Below are 10,767 nucleotides of genomic sequence, written 5' to 3' on the forward strand. Positions count from 1 at the left end.
CCCAGTTGCTCAGTCTAAGTATGCACAGATTATTGGGAGTCTAATGTATTTAATGAAATTTACTAGGCCTGATATAGCTTATAACGTGTGTAGATTGAGTAGATATACTCATAATCCCAATAATGAGCATTGGTCTGCATTAATGCGATTGATGAAATATTTGAAAGGAACCGTGAATTATGGTATCTCGTGTAATGGATTTTCTTCAACTTTATAAGGATATTGTGATGCAAATTGGATCTCTGATTCAGATGAGACAAAATCCACTAGTGGTTATATGTTCACGCTTGGTGGAGGTACAGTATCATGGAGATCAGCTAAGCAGATGATCATTGCTAGATCAACTATGAAATCGAAGTTTGAGGCTCTGGAGTTAGCTGGTACTGAGGCTGAATGGATAAGAAATTTCTTAGCGAATATCCCTTTTAAAACGGATGATCTGTTGCCTCACAGCCCTTTAAAAAAGGATGATCTATTACCTCATAGCCCTTTGAAAAAGGATGATCTGTTGCCTCATAGCCCTTTGAACAAGGATGATCAGATGCCTCATGTGTATATACACTGTGATTGTCAAGCCGCAATTGCTATTGTGAAGAATAAATCTTACCGTTGTAAGAGTAGACATATGAAATTGAGGCATGATGTTGTTAAGCAGCTGCTGAGAGATGGAATAATTTCCATTGATTATGTGAAGTCAGAATTGAATTCGGCTGATTCACTGACTAAACCCGTTGGAAGAAAATTAATTCTTCAAACATCAAAAGAGATGGGGTTAAGGACAATATGATTGTCAATATAGATGGTAACCCAATCTATGTGATTGAAGATCCCATAAAGTAGGCTCATATGGGTAATAATAAGTCGATATTGACTCTGCACACTTATTGAGAGTGCTTGAACTACTACTAAAATGGAGGGATGAGTTATTAACTCTTAATAAATTCATAGTCCTTATGGATAGTGTATTTAAAGCAGTGTACACTTGATGAATTCACCTATATGAGTAGTGGAATGAGGCTGTTCCTATGAGACTTTGGTCTTAGTCTCTGATTTACAACAAGAGTTATTTGGTTCATAGAAATAGTATATTTCACCGGTAATTTTGTGAGTTAAATTTTATTGGTCTAAGTTTGGTTCATAGTCCAGAAGACACCAAACCTATTGCATTTTGTCCATGCAAATACAGCAAGTTAAAAAAAAAATCTATAAATTACTTTAAAATAATGTGGGGATTGTAGGAAATTATTTAGTTATTTCAAAATAATCTACATTTAAAGTGTATTATAAAAGTCATGTCTTTAAATGTATTCTAGAAGCCATCAAGAGATATACTTGAGAAGCCTTACTCTAAAAGCTATCAAGAGATCTACTTGGGAAGACTTACTCTAGAAGTCATTAAAAGATATACTTGAGAAGGCTTACTTTGAAAGTCATCAAGAGGTGTACTTGAGAAGCTAAGTCTTACCTATAAATAGTCCCTCAATCTTTACTGCAATCTTTAACTTTTAAGAAAAACATTAAAAAATTTCTCTTTAGTTTCTCTACTTAATAATTTAGTCATTATAGTTTAACTTGCTGGTATTTGTATTAATAATTTTGTTGATTCCTGTATCCTCTAATTAATTAGGAAAGTGCTTAGTTAATCCTGGGTAAACATTTTACACTGCTGAAATAGTTTCTTAGAACAGTGCTTAGCACGACTCAAGTATAATCAATATATCACTTAAAATAATATCTTAATAATATTTATTTGATATTCAGTATTATTAATTGTTATTATTACTGTTCCCCAACATTTTCATCCTCAATTCATCATCTTTACTCGGCTGAGGTGCACTTCCAACAATGGTCGTCCTACTTCTATAACCTTTTCTTTGTTTAATGGTCTCCTACACTAACCCCTGATGGAGTATGAAAAAGGTATTTTTAACATGACTATCAGAACTATGTACGATTTGTGCATGAGCTAGCATTTTATATGTGGCTTGAATTCAGAAACCTTGTTCGAGTATATTAGCCTGGTATATCCTACCAATAAGTATACTCATCATATTTAGTTACCGCTCTAAGGCATCTGTCAAGTACTTCATAAACGTCAACTAGTTTATACTCGCTGCAGGTTTAAAGCATAAGCAGTTAAAATAAAAAGTAATGATCTTAATGATGGACAATGGTGACCAATCTCATCTCATTCGATCATGGTAAAGTTAGCAGTAATGAAGACGAAATGTGCGGAAAGCTCTATATTCAAAACCAGGGCTATCATGTCGCTTGACAGTAAAGTGGTTAAATATTTACAGAGATGAGATGTACTGTTTGCCTTCTTTCTCAAACAAAGAACAAAATAGACTAGTAAACACAAACGATTGCGAATAATGGCATGAGCCGGATGATTCGTTTGGCTTGAGCCCATTGCAGATTTTTGTAATCTTGTAGAAAAGTGTCATCATTTTTTTTAAGTGATGTATGGACCAGCTAGCACACACTTTACACAAATAACCTGTAAGTCTCAGAACTCAGTGCAATTAAACTATGATACTTGGACTCTCCAGATAATGTTACCGCTCCCGTGTTAGATTATGCAAAAATACACTATTTTTAAAGTTTGGAATCCGATATGCACCCATCAAGATTTTAAAATATGAATAGTACGAGCAACATAATAATTAAATATGTGTGACAATCATATGATTACATGGAACAAACATAAATCTCCAAAATGAGCAAAATTGCACAATCCTCTATTCAATGATAATTGATAAGTATATGCTGACAGTTAGTTGAAAGGTACTTTATATAAGAAAGGTGAAATTGATGCGAACCACCATTGAGTTAAAAGCACATGAAGAGCCTTGTTTCTTTACCATAATACCTACATGAAGATAATTTATGAACTTATTCATTTATTTTTGTCAGTCAATGCCGCATAATCACGTTGCTATGCGGTTAAATCTTGAAATAAATGTCAATTCCCAAAGAAAATCATATGTACAGTTTAGAAGTTCAACATATCATCAGCTCTGGCTAGCATGTTTCTTTTTATCCCCATTAAGTTCCAAGAGAGTTAGATTTTCAGCTCAGCCTGTATGAAATAGCAAATGTACGTAAAAATAAATAAAATGTAAGCCATTAAAGAGGAAAAAAAAATAAAAGATGGAGAAAAAAAAGCAGGATAGTAGTTGTGGGCTGTGAAAACAGAATGTAAACCCCCAAGATCTTATCTTTTTGTGGAGTTGCCATAACAATAGGCTTTTCAGCAATATCTGATTGAAGTTAAAAGTCGCATTAAAAGTTGAAGCTTAAAAAGGGTATTTAAAAGTTATTTTTAGACATAAATTTCACTTGGAGATAACTGTTGAAGCTTTGTGAGTGAACCTCATTTACATACTCTATTTCAAGTTGAAGCTAAAATAGCACACCAAATTGTAAGACCATCACTTAGATGCAAATAACATTTCAAGTTGAAGTTGAAAACATGAAATAGTTATCAAGGAGGAGTGGTTATCAGACACTAATGTTAGGTTGTGGAGCCTGATTAATATGTGACGTACTGCTATATATTAATGTTCACGCGGTTCAATCTTTGCGGTGAGGTTGCCTGGGGGTGGGGGGGCGGAGCCCCAACCCAAATTTTAGGTTGTGTCTTTTATTCTCATTTCTTTGCGTAAATGTACTCTGAGTCATTAATATAAATAGCCCGTCCGCCGTGGAGTTTACTCACAGATGTTACCACGTAATTCATTCTCACTTATCTCTCTCTCTCAAGAACTTTCTCTCTAGTTTTCTTCATCCTCTCTATAGATCTAGTGTGTGTGCACGCAAATCGATCCTAACAATTAATATATACAGCTAGCTCAAAATATTATTCACCAAGGAGCTAAGCATTAGATGGTGATTGTCAGTGATTCAATTTTCTGCCATCACAGGAAGGTTAATAACTAGCTTATCCATCTTTAACTATTTCAATAGTTTAACTGCCAGAGTATCATCGACAAGCAATGGGTCCAAACACTAGTCTGAACATAGATAACATGATGATAAACAAAAATACCGGAGAGGACATATATATCGGACAACTGTAGTAACTTATTTTAGTGAGTCGAGTTGTTTCTTGGAGAGTTTTGCAGAAAAAAATCTTCTTCTTTTTTTCTTTCTAGGAAAATAAGAAAAGTTCATACATACAACACTTAATTTATAACACGTTATGGATTCTAGTTGGGATTTTAGTACTGATCAAATATATAGCAGGACCCAACGTATGGCGAGAGTTTTAGTGCACTACGCTATCATTTTAAATGTAAGCAATTGGAAAAAGTTAAATATTCCGTACCAAAGTATTCATACTTGAGGGATTTAATTACATGAACAAAGTTACTGTGAATTGCTTTCATCTTGTGAGCAAAGACTAAAGCTGAGCACTCTAAAAGTGACAATAGAATGACAGGACCATCTGAATTTTAGCGATAAATTTTAATACAAGAAACTATGTGGGGTGGATAGAGTTAATTGATACTTGTACTGTTACTATGATGTACTAAATAAGTACATATGAAATATTTGAGGCGGAAGTAAGCTGGTCGGACCCTACCGATATCTCTATGTCAAACTCAATTGCTAGTATATACTCTTTGAAAATGGAAATTAACTTTGAATGAGCAATATTTCTTATAATGGACCATCAGAAGTTGTTCAAGAAAGAGGATGAAGCCACACTCATGATTCATGAAGCAACAACTACAAGTACCAAAGTGACCCAACCACAAATTTACTATTGTTAGGGCATGAAAAGTTTTGATGATAGACATGTGAATGAAACAAGTTGAATAAGCTGGTCCATCCAAGTGAACAAAGCTAAGCTGCAGACAAGTTATTGATAAGATAACTCTGCGTACAAATAGGATTGGATGACACTTATCACGTCAAAAGTTGAATGGAACAAGAAGTCTTGCAGAAGTTGAGTTGAACAAGAAGTCTTACAGAAGTGAAATTAAACAAGAGGTCTTGTAGAGATAAAAGAAGAGTCCTATTCAAAGAGGTAGAGAGAGAGGCCACAGTAAGAAAAACAAGAGTGAAACCACCAGGAGTCCTATTGAATATAGAAGATTACATCAACTGAAGGACTTCGGGAGATGTTGGATTAAATACAAGAAACGAAATCAAAAGCAAATACACACACTGAAAAAATCAACAATCAGCAAAATAGTTCACATACTTGAAGAAGAACCTGGTCCTTTACTTAGCAAGTCACAGACTGTGTGTAGTAGATAGGTTCTTGGAGTTGTAATGAGTTATTGTTCTAGTCTTAGTGATCTATAACTGAGTTAGGAGTTGTGTCTTCAAGTTAGGGAACTCGAAGATTTGGGAACACTTATTTTGGGATGATTTGTGTTTTTGTAGTGATAGGAGTTAGAAGTTTTAATTCCTAGTTTACAAGAAGTATTGTAATCTTGCTTATTGTTGAGGCTCAAGTGTTGTAGTTTAGTTGGGGTTAAATCCTGTAGAGGTATAGGTCGTGGTTTTTTACACCTTTCTTGAGCTGGGTGTTTTCACGTAAAAATACTGTTTTCATCTTTTACCTCTGTGAACCACGTTTACTTACTTGTTCCACAGATAGGCAATCAGTAGGGATCATACTCTAACAAGTCTTATCAAATCAGGCTGTCTTAAATAAGGCTAGCACCTAAGAAAAAATCAACATGATGAATTCTGCACCTCCTACTGGTCACAGTGAAGGTTAGTTAACCACTTGACCTCCACTTTTTGATGGCTCTCACTTTATCTGGTGGAAAGAAAGGATGGAGATGTTCATCCAAGGTGAAGATTATGAATTATGGGACAGGATTACTGATGGTCCCACTATTCCAATGAAGTGGGTTGATGGTGAACAAGTCAAGAAAGTAAGGAGTGAATTTACTCCTGATGACTTGTTGGCTTTGAAGAAAAATGTAAAGGCCAAAAATATCTTGGTCTGTGGACTAGGACCTGCTGAATACAACAAGGTATCCACTTGCACTACTGCTAAGCAAATTTGGGATACACTGGTGAATGCTCATGAAGGCACTTCTCAAGTAAGAAAATTGAGGATCTCTCTCCTTTTCACTGAGTATGAGGCATTCAAAATGAAGGAAAACGAAACCATGTATGAGAAGATGACAAGGCTTACCACTTTAACAAATGAGTTGACTTCCTTAGGAAAGGTCATCTCTGAAGAAGAACAAGTTGAAAAGGTACTGAGGGTATTACCTAAGTCAAAATAGAATGTTAAGGTGACTGAAATCAGGGAGGCAAATAAGGATCTTGAAGGCATGACCCTGGATGAACTATTAGGGAACTTAAGGACTTATGAAATGGAAGTTGATGGAGCAAAAGAACAAGAAGCTCCTGAGAAAATCTTAGCATTGAAATCTTCTGATAGTTATGAGGAATTTGAACTTGATAAGGAGCAAGTTGCCTTCATAACTAAAAACTTCAGCAAATTCTTTAAGAAGAAGAAGGGAACAGGTACTAAGAAATATTCCAATGACAATCCAAATGGGTACTACAAATATGGTAAAATTGATCATCAGATCAGAGACTGTCCATTCTGTGAAATAGAATGGAAGAGGAAGAGTGCTGAAAAAAACTAAAGGCAAAAAAGAAGGAGGAGCATGCAATAATTGCAGCCCGAGGATCTGATTCAGATGAATATAAAGTTGATGAAACTGTATTCATGGCTCTTGGAGATTTAGACTTAGATGAAGAAGGTGAGGGTTCTGAGGTAAGTATAGTTGAACTCAAAGAAAAACTGCATTTGTTTTCAAAACCAAAACTTATTTCCTTGATGAGTGCATTGATTGATGATTTCCAAGAGTTAACCTCCGATAAGGATGAATTGTTCAACAGTCTTTCAAGTCTCAAATTTGATCTCATTGATCTAAAGGCTTGCTCAGATACTATTGACAAGGAAAATTGCACTCTCAAGAAATAGGTTGCAGAACTTGAGATTTCCAATAATAATCTTAAGTCTGAAGTTCTCAAACTAACTCTCACTAAAAATGTGAAAAAGGCCATGAGTAAAGAACAAAAAAATACTGAACTTGAGCTAGTTAAATAAAAATGAGAATGCCATGATTTAACTGAAAAATGAATAAGTTGAGTCAAGAAGTGTCTAAACTAAAACTTGATCTTGAAAGGGAAAATAGGTGGACAAACTCCTCAAGAATTATTTACAAATTGAGTGAGATAAATTTCAATGAAAAGGTAGGTTTAGGATTTCACAAAAGTTTTGATGATCCTAAAGATTTATGTTATATTTGTGGCAACCTTGGAAATCCCACCACTAAATGTCCAGTGGCTGCAAAAAGCAGATTAAACAGTCAAAATCTGGCTAACAGATCTTCTTAGACCAAAAGGAACAAAACCAGTTCTGGTCAGAGAAACAGGTTGCACTACTTGTTGCCTGCATGGACCAAAAGAAATTTAATCCATCCTTTCACTCATAAAATAGGACCCAAGCTTGTCTAGGTTCCTAAGTCTAACCATTGATCCATCCTTTCACTCATAAAATAGGACCCAAGCTTGTTTGGGTTCCTAAGTCTAACCATTGATTTCTTTTGCAGGAGAAGGAGAAAGGAAGCAAAGGGCACTGATACTTAGACAGTGCTTTCTCAAGACACATGATTGGTGATAAGAAGAAGTTCCTTTCACTCTCGAAAATAGATGGAGGAGGAGTTTCTTTTGGTGATGGAAAAAGGGAAATCATAACTGGAGAAGGAAAGATTGGCTCATTGAGCCAAAAGCAATGGAGGATGTCTATCTTGTAGAAGGATTAAAGCATAACCTGCTGAGCATCTCACAACTGTGTGACAAAGGTAATAAAGTTACTTTTACTACTGCAGGAGTCAAAGTTAAAAGGATGGACACCAAAGAGATTGTGTTAACTGCAAGGAGATACAAAAATATATACAAAGCTAACATCATGGCACTACCAGGATCTGAGTTGACTTATCTGAGTGCTATAGAAAATGATCCCCTCCTTTGGCACAGAAAACTTGGTCATGCAAGTCTAAAATAGCTAAACATACTTTCATCCAAAGACATGGTATTAAGATTACCCAAGACCAAGTTCAAGGAATAAAATTTATGTAGTGCATGTGTAAAGGGAAAGCAGGTAAGATCTTCTTTTAAGCCAAAGAACCATGTTAGCACTACCAAGTGCCTTGACCTGGTTCATATAGACTTATGTGGACCCATGAGACTTCAAAGCAGAGGTGGAAAAAGGTATTTTTTTTTTTGCAATTATTGATGACTATTCCAAATTCACATGGACTTTTCTAGCCTCTAAAGAAAATGCCTTTGATGTCTTTGAAATCTTCATTAAGAAAATTGAAAAGAAACTGGGCAGTTCATTAGTTTCCATAAGGTCTGACCATGGTTCAGAATTTGAGAATGTAAAATTCTTGAAATACTGTTCAGCAAATGGTATAGATCACAACTTCTCAACTCTTAGAACACCACAACAAAATGGAGTGGTGAAAAGGGAAAAATAAAACCTTGGAAGAAATGGGTAGAAAGCTAGAACAATGATGCTTGCGGCAAATGTTGCTAAAAACCTTTGGGCTGAGGCAATAAGTACTGCAACATATATCATAAATAGATGTATGATCAGACCTATGTTAGAGAAGACACCCTATAAATTACTAAAGGGAACAAAGCCTAATATTTCTCACTTTAAAACCTTTGGTTGTAAATACTTTATACACAATAATGGAAAGGATAATCTGGAAAAATTTAATGCTAAAAGTGATAAGGGAATCTTCTTAGGTTATTCATTTCATAGTAAGGCTTATAGGGTTTTAAACAAAAGAACTAACTATGTTGAAGAAAGCATGCATATGGTTTTTGATGAATCCTATGGTAAGAATAACCTGCAAGATAGAAGTGCTACTGAGGAATAGCTTATACAAGATGTTTCATTGACTGAAGATACCAAACTTAGAAGCATATCAACAGGGGGAATTGAAGCTGAAGGCACGGTGACAGGGGGAACTGAGCCACAAACAACCTCAGCTCAGAACATCAGTAGTGATCCTAGCAGCTCTCTAGGCTTGATCCCAAAAGGATACAAGTATCAAGGATCACATCCTATTGATAATGTTCTCACTAATCTCACCTCTGGGTTTACTACAAGGTCTGGATTAAAAAGCATGTGTGCCTTCAAGGCATTTCTATCAGAGATTGAGCCAAAGAAGATAAATGAAGCATTATTTGATACTGATTAGATCATAGCCATGCAGGCAGAGTTGAATCAGTTTGAGAGAAGCGAAGTAAGGCACTTAGTTCCTCTTCTAAAAGATAGATCAGTAATTGGAACTAAGTGGGTATACAAAAATAAAGTTGATAAGAATGGAACAATTACAAGAAACAAGGCAAGATTGATGGTCCAAGGATACAACCAAGAAGAAGGAATTGACTTTGATGAGACTTTTGTTCCTGTAGCAAGACTTAAAGCTATAAGATTACTTGTTGCCTTTGCTTCCTACATGGAGTTTATTCTTTATCAGATGGATGTGAAGAGTGCATTCCTAAATGAGATTTCAAGGAGGAGGTGTATTTTTAGCAACCTCCAGGATTTGAAAGCAAGGAGTTTCCTGATCACGTGTACAAGCTGGATAAAGCCTTGAATGGGTTGAAACAAGCTCCAAGAGCTTGGTATGAAAGATTATCAAAGTTTCTATTGGAGCATGGACATACCAGAGGTAAAATTGACAATACCCTCTTCTTGAAATCTAATAGGAAGGATTTTTTGGTTGTGCAGGTATATGTGGATGATATTATTTTTGGCTCAACCAATATAAGTATGACTCATGAGTTTTCCAAACTCATGAGTTGTGAATTAAAGATGAGAATGATGGGAGAGCTGAATTACTTCTTGGGTTTACAAATAAAATAGTCAGTATCTGGGATAATGATCCACTAACAGAAGTATGTCAAAGAGCTTCTCAAAAGATTTTCCATGGAAGAAGTAAAAGAGATCAGTACTTCTATTTCCACTGCCACAAAGCTGGATTGGATGAAACAGGTCCAGATGTAGAGAAAAAATTGTATAGAGGTATGATAGGGTCATTATTGTACCTCATAGCAAGCAGGCCTGACATTGTGTTCAGTGTAGGGCTATGTGCCAGGTTTCAACCAAAACCCAAGAATCACATCTAAAATTTGTGAAGAAAATCTTCAGATACTTGAAGGGAACCAGTGATCTTGGTTTATGGTACCCCAAAGGTAGTAATTTTAATTTGGTAGGATACTCAAATGCTGATTATGAAGGATACCTGGTGGACAGGAAAAGCACTGCAGGAATGGCACACTTCTTTGAATCATGTTTGATTACCTGGTCCACAAAGAAGCAAAATTCAGTAGCTTTGTCTACTGCTGAAGATGAATATATTACTGCAGGTTCCTGTTGTGCTCAATTACTTTGGATTAAGCAACAAATTATGGATTTTGGTATAGATGTTATTTGTGTTCCCATTTTCTATGATAATACAAGTGCTATTAACATAGCTAAAAATCCTGTTCAATATAAAATAACAAAGCATATTGATATCAGACATCACTTTCTTAGAGATAATGTTAAAAAAGGTCATATATCAATTATGTTTTGCTCTACTAAGGATCAAATTGCTGACATTTTCACTAAGTCTTTGAGTAGAGAACACTTTGAAAAAAAATAGGTTAGCCTTGGGGATGATTAAAATTGCATAAGTCACCCTCAATGCTTGATTAGGA

The sequence above is a fragment of the Capsicum annuum genome, chromosome 1 (genome assembly GCF_002878395.1).
Source record: "Capsicum annuum cultivar UCD-10X-F1 chromosome 1, UCD10Xv1.1, whole genome shotgun sequence".
NCBI lineage: Eukaryota > Viridiplantae > Streptophyta > Magnoliopsida > Solanales > Solanaceae > Capsicum > Capsicum annuum.